The 11748-nt window shown below is 39.6% G+C and overlaps 1 long non-coding RNA gene across 2 annotated transcripts in view; it reads left to right on the forward strand.

Annotated features, from left to right (window-relative positions):
• Positions 1 to 6097, forward strand: part of LOC118164880 — a 26295-nt gene extending 20198 nt beyond the window's left edge. For both annotated transcript variants that reach the window (XR_004749712.1, XR_004749713.1), the window contains exon 2: positions 3367 to 6097. This is a non-coding gene — a long non-coding RNA (uncharacterized LOC118164880). The remainder of the gene's footprint in view (positions 1 to 3366) is intronic.
• The last annotated feature ends 5651 nt before the right edge of the window (positions 6098 to 11748 follow it).

Raw genomic sequence — 11748 nt, forward strand, 5'->3', positions numbered from 1 at the left:
TTCTCTTCTCTTCTCTTCTCTTCTCTTCTCTTCTCTTCTCTTCTCTTCTCTTCTCTTCTCTTCTCTTCTCTTCTCTTCTCTTCTCTTCTCTTCTCTTCTCTTCTCTTCTCTTCTCATTTGCAATCACTTTTAGCTGATTCACTGTGTCTGACTGACCTAAAGCATTTTATTTTGGGTCATGCAATGTTAAATTGCATTTTTCCATTGTGGTGTACCATCTCATGGAAGCTGCACTTTCAGAGCTCTGCTTCTTAAAAGAGCTGTAAGCCTCATGATAGAGAACACCCCATCTCTCAGCCAACCTGGCCTTCCTGCTTCCCTGGTGGCCGATTGTCCTACAGGACCACAGTGTCCTCTCTTGTCCTGTGGGACCCCATCTTCCCTGCTCACCCTGCTGGGCCATTCTTCCTGCTATTCCCAGAGGAGGCTGCTTTTACCAGAGCTGCCATTTCCTACTTCAAAGCCAGGTGACACTTTGAAGCTAGGTGACATTTTTGCTAGGTGGCATTTTGGCCCTCTTGTAGGTCTAAGGCTTGAATTTCCTTGCACGTACAAAAACTGCGAGTTGCTTGCCCTTCCCGAGATTTGTTCTTACACTGGCTGCACTGTTATTTAGGATGAAGTAAGAATACATCATGTTTTCCATCTTGCAAAGGCCAGTCACAATATTGTGCTGAGAGCAGCAGAAAATGCCCTTCAGAATAACAACATAAAATCATATTAACAGCTTCTCCGACGTCCTGGTGCAGCCTGCCCTAGTTTTCTTTTTTTGTGACTGTCATAAACATCTGTCCAGTTTTGTAGCAGAGCAAGGATAGAAAGTGAACTATTGCTGCAAAAAAAGAAATAAAACCTTGGTCTTGCTTGGATTCAGAATCAGGCTTTTAAAATTCTTTTACTTATACAATTTATGGCTTTTCCTTACAACTTGTTGGTGCTGTATGAAAGCACCAGGTGTACCGCCTAACCAACAAAGTGTCCACAGCCACAGAAAGAATGGAGGTATGGGGGTTGGAGTGACACCAAAATAGCTGTCCTCCAGCCAGCAGCCTGCCTTTCCAGCTGGCCTCCTAAATAGATGGCATCTTCCTTGCAATGAACAATGAGACAAAAATATAGTCTCAGGAGCATACAGCTTTGTCAGCAGTTCCCAACAAGTGCTATAGTTAGAAAAAACGTCCTCAGCAGAAATGTGTCCTTACTCCTGGTGTGTGTGACCATACAAGGTTGGGTCACACTCAATGTATTTGAAATACATTTTTTCATTGCAAGACGTAAAACCAGACGTAACACCAATGACTTTGCTGGAGGGTCTCCAGAGGTATACCACAAAGGCAGAGGCAGATCCATTGCATGTCCTTCCCTGCCCTCCGGTGGTCCCAGCAGTGCTCTGGTCCTCTACAGCCAATCAAACCAGAAGGGAACACCAGCCCAAATCTGTGGGATTAGAAGCTCGTGTCTTCCAAGAAACATATGAGAAGAACAGACTGTTTGTTCACTCCAGTCTCTTCCTTAAAGCTGTGCTCCAGAATGTGGAATCTGGAAAGTTGCCAGAGGTAGAAGTTATCTGCGTCAGTAGACAGCTGATGAACTCCTTGTTCGGAGACATGGGGCCAAAATCCATGGGGGCTTATGCTGTGGAACAAGTCATATGGAGCCAAATCCATACAGCAGAATGGAGCTGGGTATCCATGCAGAGACCAGACAGATAAAGGACTATGGGAGCTGTTCAGCTTCACATTTGTCTGTAAGTGCCATGCTAAGGAAGAGGATTAGCAACTAGGCACATGCATTTCCTACAGGCCCCTCAGGACTGAAGTCCTGTGTGGGGTGCTGGTGAGTGTGGGTGCCACCAAGTGTGGGTCCTGGCTCAAAGTATGTCTCCTTCTGCCCACTTTCATGAGTGGGCTCACCAAGATTTTCCACACAAGCCGTCTCCTGCAGCACTGCACTGCATCTCCACCGGTGCTAGAGGCTGAGGTCCAAATGTCTCCACAACTAGGTCCGCTTATTTCCCTGCAGCCCTTCTGCTGGTGCTGTCATGCTTTGCACAGGACCTGCCTGAGTGGTGGTGTGGTAGCCTTTGGTTACATTGTCATAGTCCCAGCTAGTGCCTACAACCAAGTGCTGATGGACTGAATACTGTGTGCCATACCATATGAATTTAATGGAATATTAATATATAATAAGGTATATTTCACCTTACGATCAATTTATACAGCCCTACATATCATAGACATTGACATATTTGGTCTCTTCACCTCTTCTCTTCTTTCATCCGATTCAGTTTCATTTGCTTCTTGTCATTCCACCATTCAGGAATGATTTCCAAGAAATAACATTTAAGCATGATCCTTGTCTCCTCACCTGTACAAACCACTAGGGTTGGTCCTAGCCTTGCTGTTCAGGCTTACATTCTCTTGGTTCTTTTTGTCAAATTTTAACATATCTTTGAGTTAAAAGTCTGAAAATAAAATTTAAATCAAATAAAGGACATACTGGATCCCGATCCTGTCTTCTTTATTCCTGTTGTGTATCACGTTGCTATTGAAGCACACAAACATAACTCACATAGCAGGAAGCCAGTGAAACACTGATTTTTGCACCAGGGGAGTTTTAGGTTGGATCTTAGGAAGAACTTCTTTACCGAAAGGGTTGTTAGACATTGGAACGGGCTGCCCAGGGAAGTGGTGGAGTCACCATCCCTGGAGGTCTTTAAAAGACGTTTAGATGTAGAGCTTAGGGATATGGTTTAGTGGGGACTGTTAGTGTTAGGTCAGAGGTTGGACTTGATGATCTTGAGGTCTCTTCCAACCTAGAAAATTCTGTGATTCTGTGATTCTGTGACAAACCTCTGGAAGGGAATTCTTCCTATACGCTAATTACTAAAGAAGATTAATGGAGGAGCCGCATCATAATCCCAGAACATGTAGGACATAGATTTTATTCCAACTCTGTAATTTATGCACCTGCTCAGTTTTCTGCTGAAGTAGCCCTGTTTTACTTGATGAAACTGTCCTTGGGCTTTGGATTAAACACATGCACATAGGAACAAGAAACTATATTTCTTGCATCCTAAATAATTGTGTATACCACACTGCCAATGAAGATAAGTTGGACTTAAAGCTTTAGATGTGTGTTAATTTGTTTATTTTAGTTGGTCTTAAAATAAAAATATTCACAATACTTTGGAAGAGATAAAACATCAGCACCATTTCAATATATTTAGCACTCTGATTGATTGGAGAATTACTTCCTTTAACTACCGTAGGAGGAAAAAACACATGCTTCAGCCCACACTTCTTGCACAGTTAATAGTTCATGCTTTTTTTTTTTCTTTTTTTTTTTTTTTTCTTTTTTTAATAGGCAAGGTGATCTTAAGTCAATGGAAAAACAATGCTATGTGGTAAATATGAATAATGAACCAGAAATCTTTCTCCTCCATTGGCCCCCATAGAAAGGAGATGACAGCTGCTTGTGAGAAGTCACCAATGAGCCCTCTGACAGGAGGAGGAGGCATGGGGAAATGTCCGATTTTCCTCCAAATGAGTCCATGGCTGGACTGTAAGCATCTGAGAGAATGATATACTCATGGCACTGTCTGCCCTGCGTAAAGATTCTCCTAGCTCTGTGTAAACAGCTGAAGACAAGATACTAATGAGACAAGGCAATTTATAACCTTTTCTCTCTCACTGGATCTAAAGCCACTGCCTTTTGAGAGGTCTCAAAAGTTTCATGTTCTGTAATTTACATATTGCTGCAAGGATTGGGGTGAGAATAGGTCTTGGTGACAGCTCTACCAGGTCAATGACAAGTCACTGCCTTTGGCAGCACATCAGAGAAGGCAGAAAAGAGTTATTTTCCCTTTACAATATTTTCCTGTTAATTTTTAAAGAGCAAACCAGTGGCTTAGATAACTATTACTGTTTAAGCCTCTTAATGCAAAGAAAACCAACAGATTTTTAAAACATTGGCAGCAATAGCAAAGTTGTCATCAGATCAGTCAGGAGATGAAGAGACCATGCTCTGTTTTGTAAATACACTGCATCTCTCTTAAATGCTCCAGTGTGCAGGCCTGGTGAGGAGGTTGGCTCATGGATATCTGAGCAGAAGGGTGCTAATTGTTTTAATGCCTATACACAAGACCATAACTCAAACTGAACTCCTGCTAATTTGGGGGAGAAACAGTAAAGCTTGTATCACTGCAAGCAGTTATGCAGCACCAACATTTGCCTGTGGTCTTCATGATTAGGTTTCTGCAGTGACAAATGTTTGCCCAGAGTCATCTAGTAGGAGACCACAGAGATATTCACGAGCTCTGGCTTTATTTAATTTCTGTATCAAAATACATAAAACCCACGTCAATGCAGCAGCAGCACCTGCAGTGCCCAGGCTACCAAGCCATGCATTTCCCCTGGGTAATACCTTACCTTTACCATATATTTCTCCTGGGGTCTGGCAAGGTAAGAGTGGGAGGGGATGCTGCTTACCCCAAAAAAGGTACCAGTCCCCTGAAATAAGTGCTCATGTTCCCTGGTGTGCTTGTATCCAACAGAGGGTCTTTCACAGCTTTCAGCACTGATACCATCTGCCTAAAAGATGCTGCTTGGAGTGATCCCGTAAGAGAGAAGCCCCCTGAATCTGCTTTGGTGCCTTGTTGGGAAGCCTGCCAGCAGCATGCCTGGAGTGGTGGCTGGGATGTGTCATGCAGCACTGTCCAGCCTGTAGCTCATTTACTTTGGAGGCCACTGAGCTGTCTTTACTGAAGTCTCCTTGCTATCTTTCACAGCAATTTTTAGCTCTCTGTGTGCTTGCCTTTTAAAGGCAGAGCTCTGATATTCCTTTATGAATATGTACTTATTTGCTTATTTGAAAGACTGATTTTAGAACTGCAGAGTCTTTCCCGCTAAAAGAATATGAGTTATTTGGTCAGTGGGAGCAGGTACTTCTAATTCAGGTGGAACATAAAGGGATATGTTTAAGAATATGACTCTTAGGTGACATCACCTGGCATAATTGTGTTTCAACTTCTTTTTCCCCTCTGAGTAACAAGGTCCTGATTTTGCTCCAATAAGAGGAGTGCTGTTGATTTTACCAGCCACAGTGTCAAGGTCCAGGTATGCTGTTATGTTTCAATCATTCATTGAAAGGAAGGTCAAAGTCTTTTAAGTTTGGGTTTGCTTTTTCTAGGCTAAAAACCGTGCTGCATAAAGAACTTATCACCTGAAGGATATCTGGGTTAAGTCTTGTAACAGGTTAACTGGGACTAAGTAGCCACAGACAGAGAAGTTAAGGTAGAAGTTAATGGTAATTTGAAAATTATTCTTATTAAAAATTCACTTCTGTATATTGGTGTACTTGCTGCAGCCTGATAAAGGAATTGGAAACCACAACATCTGTTTTGACTTAAAGCTCTCAGAAGAGCATTTTAGATCATATGGTGAAGGATCTTACATCCCAAATGGCACCTTCCACCTCTGCTGTCCCATACAAAGGTCTAGAGAAGAAGTAATGGGAATATCTGTCTGTAGACAACTCTCCCTGGCACATTGATCCTGGCAGCACTGATGTAGGTAAGCAGACAGCAGGTGGGATGGTGTCAGATAAGGTTGTTCAAAATCCTACTGTTAATGGCAGAGGCTGGTTGCTACAAACCCTTATAAAGACTGGGACAACAGTACATGATGCTGCCACCATCATCTGCAAGATGGCATTGGAATTTCACATTTGACATCCAGCAGGGCTATGTCCAAGATAAAACAAATGGAGTCTTCGAGCAAGAAAATGCAGGGAGAAAAAACAAACTAACAACAACGACAAAAAGAGCCTATGGTCTCTTGTTAAAAGGATGACTGTTATAAAGGAAAGTTAATTTTATTCCCTTAGGCTTTCTGTGCTTCACCACCCTCTGAGAATGTTTTGAGATTGTATTTAGTTTATTTATCTCATGATTAAATGAATGTCATCTGCTGTCACTCCTAATGCAAACAACTTATTTTTTTCATTATTTTTCCTGATACAGACAAATTGAAAGTCAGGCAGAATGTCCTTTACTTTCATGTTACAACCTATTCTAATAAAAGATGACTTTCTGGAAGCCTTTTTGGTTGAAAAAGAAAATAACAGATTAAACCCCACATAAATGTTATGACTCATGGAAAACTAATAAAGGTATCTCTTTACAGACTGTCATTTCAGGCCTTGGGTTACAAAAGTTATTGCTAATTTTTATTAAACCTGCATGCATGACAACAGTCATGGTTAGGTTGTAATAGTAAAAATGTAAACAGGAAAGTTTATCTTGCAAGTGCTGTAGCATAGCGCTCATGCACTGCCTGAGCCTTCCTGCTAAGGAACTGCTTAATGTCTTTGCTAATAAAAGCTCCCAGGAAGGATTGTTTCTTCTCCATCACTGGCAACGAGATTTTATGCATATAGGTAGCTTTTAATGTGCTTATTATCATAAGAAAAAGAAATCACAGGCATTGAATTAGTGTTGTTAAAATAGGCTGATTCAGAAACTTGTTTCCTTTTTTTTTTTCTGCTGCCTCTTCCTCTAATCACACTTTATGATCTCTTGGTTGCAGTATTGTAGAATTACAGAACACCTGTGGACCTACCGCCAAGATGTTTAAAGTCAACGATACAAAGCTCTTTTTCTAATTCTTTCTGCCAAACAGCATCAGATGGTATCCAGATTGCACTCTTTAACTGCAAATACATTGAAACGAAACACTGAGAACAGTCATCTCAATACAGAAAAAAATTACAGGCTCCAAATACTCCACCTATATATGTTTTTTAGAAGAGACACTTAAGCAGTCTTTCAGTTCCATTCATTTTAGAGATCTCTGCTGAGCATACTATATGTCTTATGGAATACTAAATAAATAAATATATAAATCTTAGAAACTTGATGTATGAGTCATCTGATTCAATGTTTGCATGTTTTATAAGAAACGTATTCCAAATCCCTCATATAACTAGGAGGGAGGGAAAAAAATCCACCAAGATTTTCTAGAGCACAATTGCTCACTTTCTAATCTAGATGTCAGCAATCTACAGTCACTTCACAGTAAAAAATGCTTGCTTTTCTCCACTGTCAGTAGCTCAGAGGCAGACCATGCACACTGCCCACAGCTAAATGAGGATTTGGTTCAAGATTGCATTGCCTGAAATTAGGTGCCTGCATGTGCCCTGATGCTGTTCCCAACATCGAGGATGGAAGTCTTGTCAGTGTAATTAGTGGAACAGCAAGAGCAAGACAGCTAAGGCATCCCAGAGCTACATGTCTGTTTGAGGACCCCCTGGGTGAAAACACCTGGGTGAGCCGAAGACTCCTCTGACCTTGCTGACTGCAGCGCAATAGATGTCTTCTGTTGTGACCATTCAGAACCACAGAAGAGCCAGCACAGGGATTCAGGCTGTGCAGAAGTCCAGCTGTGCTGTTGTTGCAATTACCTACAGAAGACGTTTGATTTGAGAGGGACAGTGATTTCATATATCGTTAAAACCAAATGTTACCCAGTTCTCCTATTAATAGCACATGGCAAAGTATAAATAACCCTTCACATCACATGGGTTTGCACATTCTTTACACTCAATATAATGTCAGCAAGAATTTTTCCATTAGTGCACAGTGAGACAACTTCACTTGTTCACAGTATAAAACTGCAGGACAGCTGCAGTGAACTGATTATATTGTAAATACATATGCTAAAATCTTTCCAGAAAAAGCTTGAACTTTGCACTTGAGAATAACTATATACTGAGTACTGAAGTTCTGCATATGGGGTTCCTGCAAGACAAATTTGCAGTTCTAATTATGGCAGCTGAAATCCAGAGCAATACTAAATAATAATAATAATAGCTCAAAGAAGAGTGTTTCTGGATGGTTTTAAAAGAATTTGAAAGTAAATAAAGATGGCAGAGATTATTCCTGATGCAAAGAAGCAAACCATGGTGTACATCTGTAACTTTAAAATGGCAGAAAAATAATGAATAGTGCAATAGTTGCCCTTAACACTTTCTAGGTGTAGATACAAATAGTAGTGCCAAGTAGTATGTCACACTCTGCTTTTGTGTCAAGGAATAACATTGAAATTGAAGAAGCATGTAAAACTTTGAATTTAATTTTGAAATTCTGAAATGAAAATATCCTAAAAAATTGTCCTAGAAACAGGAGAAATTTGTCAAAAGGTTTTTTGACTAATGGCTGCTTAAATTGCATGGTACAGTTTTTGATCTCTGACTGGGCAATGGCAGTCTTAGAAGACAAGCATATGAAATACAGGTTCAGTGAGGAACAAAATACACATACTCAGATAGCTCTGTTTACACTTTACCCAAATTCTGAAACTGTTTAAACTTTTTACTGCAACCAGACTGTTTGTGACTTATGAGATAAATATACAAATAACAATTGATTAAGATTTGCAGTTTTGTAAAATTGCATAAATAAGCCAGCCAAACTGTGGTAGATGACGACTCTGTTTTGGAAGATGGAGGGGTGAAAGGAGATATGAGAGACAAGTACAGAGTGACAAAATTCATTCAGAATTCAGCAAATCAACAGTAGCATAGGTGAACAGGAATAATTCATTTACTATTTTTTTCTGATATAAGAAAACAGGTACATCCTGCAAATTCATCTATCAGCAGGTTTCAACAAAAGTACTTCTTCTGTACAGTGTGCAATTATATCATTGTCATAGTCAAAAAGGTGAAAAGTATAAATGAGCTCAAAAAAAAAAAAAAAAAAAAAAAAAAAAGCCGTGAATCATCATTGCAAACCATCTATGTCCTCTTAGCTCATGAGGTGCCTAGGACTGCTATTGCTCAAATGAAATCCTGGGGGCAATTGCCAGTACATTTGCCTTGCTCTGATATCTTCCCCTGAGGATTCACTATTTTCTGCTGCTGGAGACATGGTACTAGGTAAAATGACCCAGAAGAGCATCTCTTAAGTTCTTAAGCTGCCGTGCTTGTTACCAGGAAAGAGAATAAGCAATTCTTTCATACCCTTCTGGACACCCATCAGGGCAACCTGCTTTAGGGAACCTCCTTTGGCAGGGGGGTTTGACCTGATGATCTCTGGAGGTCCCTTCCAACCCCTACAATTCTGTGACTGTGATAATTACCAGGCAACTCTTTGCTATTATAAGAGCTGAGATGGCATTTAACAAATATCGAAAGCACCATGATTGTGATTGCTGGAGCCTGCATGCACCACATGCCCACAGTCATGTAAATGCCTGAAGTGCTGGATAACTGTCAGTTACCATATAATGGAGGGATGAGGTCAAACTCCTAAAGAACAGCAATGGAAAGAAAGGTAATCACAAATTTTGTGATCCCTTGTGTTCAAGGGTCTATGACTATGACAAGTTCAGAAAGAGGCTCCCGCACTGCAGGATGGACAAAGCAGCCAGAAGGGCAGGGGAGTAATGAGGTGACGGGAATCGCTAAAGCCTAATGATCTTCTGGTGACATGAGGAGACCTAGGAGCAGTGGACAGATAACACAGAGACAGCTGGAACTGAATTGGGAAGGCAGAAGGATAAAAATGATGGAAAAACATTCACTGTGGGGGATAACCTCATTCCTCATTTTGGGTGCTCACAGCTAGGCATTGAGAAAAAAAAAACACATCAATTTATAAGTGAAAGGCAGTCTGTCTGGACTTTTCCAGTACCTTCCAGTGATACCAGAAATAATATGTGATGAAGAAGCATTGTGACCAGTTCTGGTGCAGTTTGTCCCACCAGGCACCTCTGTACCTTTCTCTGTGAAACTCATTCCCTGCACTACTAGGGCTAGAAAGATCCCACATTTAGACTATTTTAGACCCATAGAGACATCACAAAGGACAAAATTCTCATTTAAATATTAACTAAATATACCTGTTTGTTAATTTGTTTTTTAAAAGAACTAAATAACTATTTAGATAGTCTATATAAATAATTCATTTTTCAGCTGCAGTCACAGATATTAGTGGGGGAAAAACTCTTCTGGAAGTAGGCCATCTACATGCATTCAAAAGATATTTAAACATATAACTTCAGGTATCTCCTTTTTAAAGCATTGGCTGATTTTTCTCAGCTCTCAAAGGTGGACTTCTCTTAAGAAAAGTGTTTGCTTCCAAAGAGTTTCTGATATAAAGCACAGGTTGACTGTGGTAGTGGAAGAACCTCTTTTTACATATGGTGGGTTCTATCACATTACTCAAGAGCTTTCACAGAGGCAGCTGCTGTTATCCATATTTTATGAATAAGGAAGCAGATATCAGGGGTGAGGCACTTTACTGAGTAATATGGTGAAAGTGCAGCCAAGCTATCCCCAAAGACCATGTCTCCCAAGTTCTCCATCCGCACTGTATCTTAGATATTGTCAAAAAACAGATTTGTTGGAAAACACAACCCTAGCTGACCTGAATATGCTTAATAACAATGTGGCAATTTTATCAGGATTCTGATTTGAAGGGAGAAAAGGGGAAAGTGTTCAAACATATTAAGTCATGCTATTCCAATATTTGCAGAATTCTGCGTTTTCCTTTATTTCCGTATGCTTTAAATTGTGCTTTTATTGGTTGGTTTGTTTTCTAAGTCTGGTGAAGTATATGCTATGTAAAAGGTTATAATTAAAAGAACAAAACAGAAATGAAACATTTTGATTGACAACAAAAACAAACAAACAAACAAACAAAAACACTTTTTCCTTTTCTTCTCAATTTTGAAGTGTGAAGCTTTAGTCCAAACCAGCAGGAAAACAAAAATCAAATCAAAATCTCAGCTCCTATAAAATACAGGTCTCTGGTTTCCACAGCACTTCTTTCCTTTATTTGCATTTTCTATCACCTTCTCCACAACTGTTCTTACTAGATACCAGCACAAGCAGAAACCTACCCTTCTGAAATGAATCCTTGACCAAAGGAAACATCACAAATGACATTTACTTTGAAAGACATTATCCCACTTAAAGGGAGAAATACTGATAGGCAGTATCAGAATAGAGGGCAGAGGAAAAAAAAAAAAAAAAAAAAAGACTAATTAAAGTGGTGTTTTTTTTTTTTTGTTTGTTTGTTTGTTTTTTTTTTTTCCTTTTTAATAAGGTTTTCTGTAAAGGAATTTAAATACTATTTTGGCTATGGGTTAAAGTTTAGCAGCCTCAAACTTTGAACAGACATGTTAGAACCGGTAATAAACAGAATCACAAAATAAGAAATAAATAAAAAGTTTGGAATCTCTCTGGAGATTGCTTGGTCCAAGACCCAGTCTCAAAGCAGGATCAGCTACAGCAGGTTGTCCAGCATTGTCTGGACAGGTCTTGAATATCTCCAGGGACAGAGATCTCACAGTCTCTCTGAAAGAAGTATTAGGAGGTCCCTCTCTGGTTATCAGACCCTGCAGACATCTATTTCTGCACATTAAAAGGCAATTGCAATTTAAATACTCCAACAATTCATATAAATGGATACCAAGAAAACAGTCCTAAGTTTCATCAGTGACTTAAGATAATTTATGTATTTTTTGGCAGAAGTTGAAGACCTGTTTTTAGCTTTTTACAAAAACTATTTCAGGGTATTCATAATTCATTACTGCACTGTCCTGTTTAGCTTTCCAGTGTTGTATGGATTTAAAAAAAAAAAAAAAAAAAAAAAAAAAAAAAAAGTTGCAATAGCATTATTATTTTTGAAAATGTGAATAAACCATAAGGTAGGATCAGTGTTGTGGTACCAAACCTCAGAAA

This window comes from Oxyura jamaicensis, chromosome 3 (genome assembly GCF_011077185.1).
Source record: "Oxyura jamaicensis isolate SHBP4307 breed ruddy duck chromosome 3, BPBGC_Ojam_1.0, whole genome shotgun sequence".
NCBI lineage: Eukaryota > Metazoa > Chordata > Aves > Anseriformes > Anatidae > Oxyura > Oxyura jamaicensis.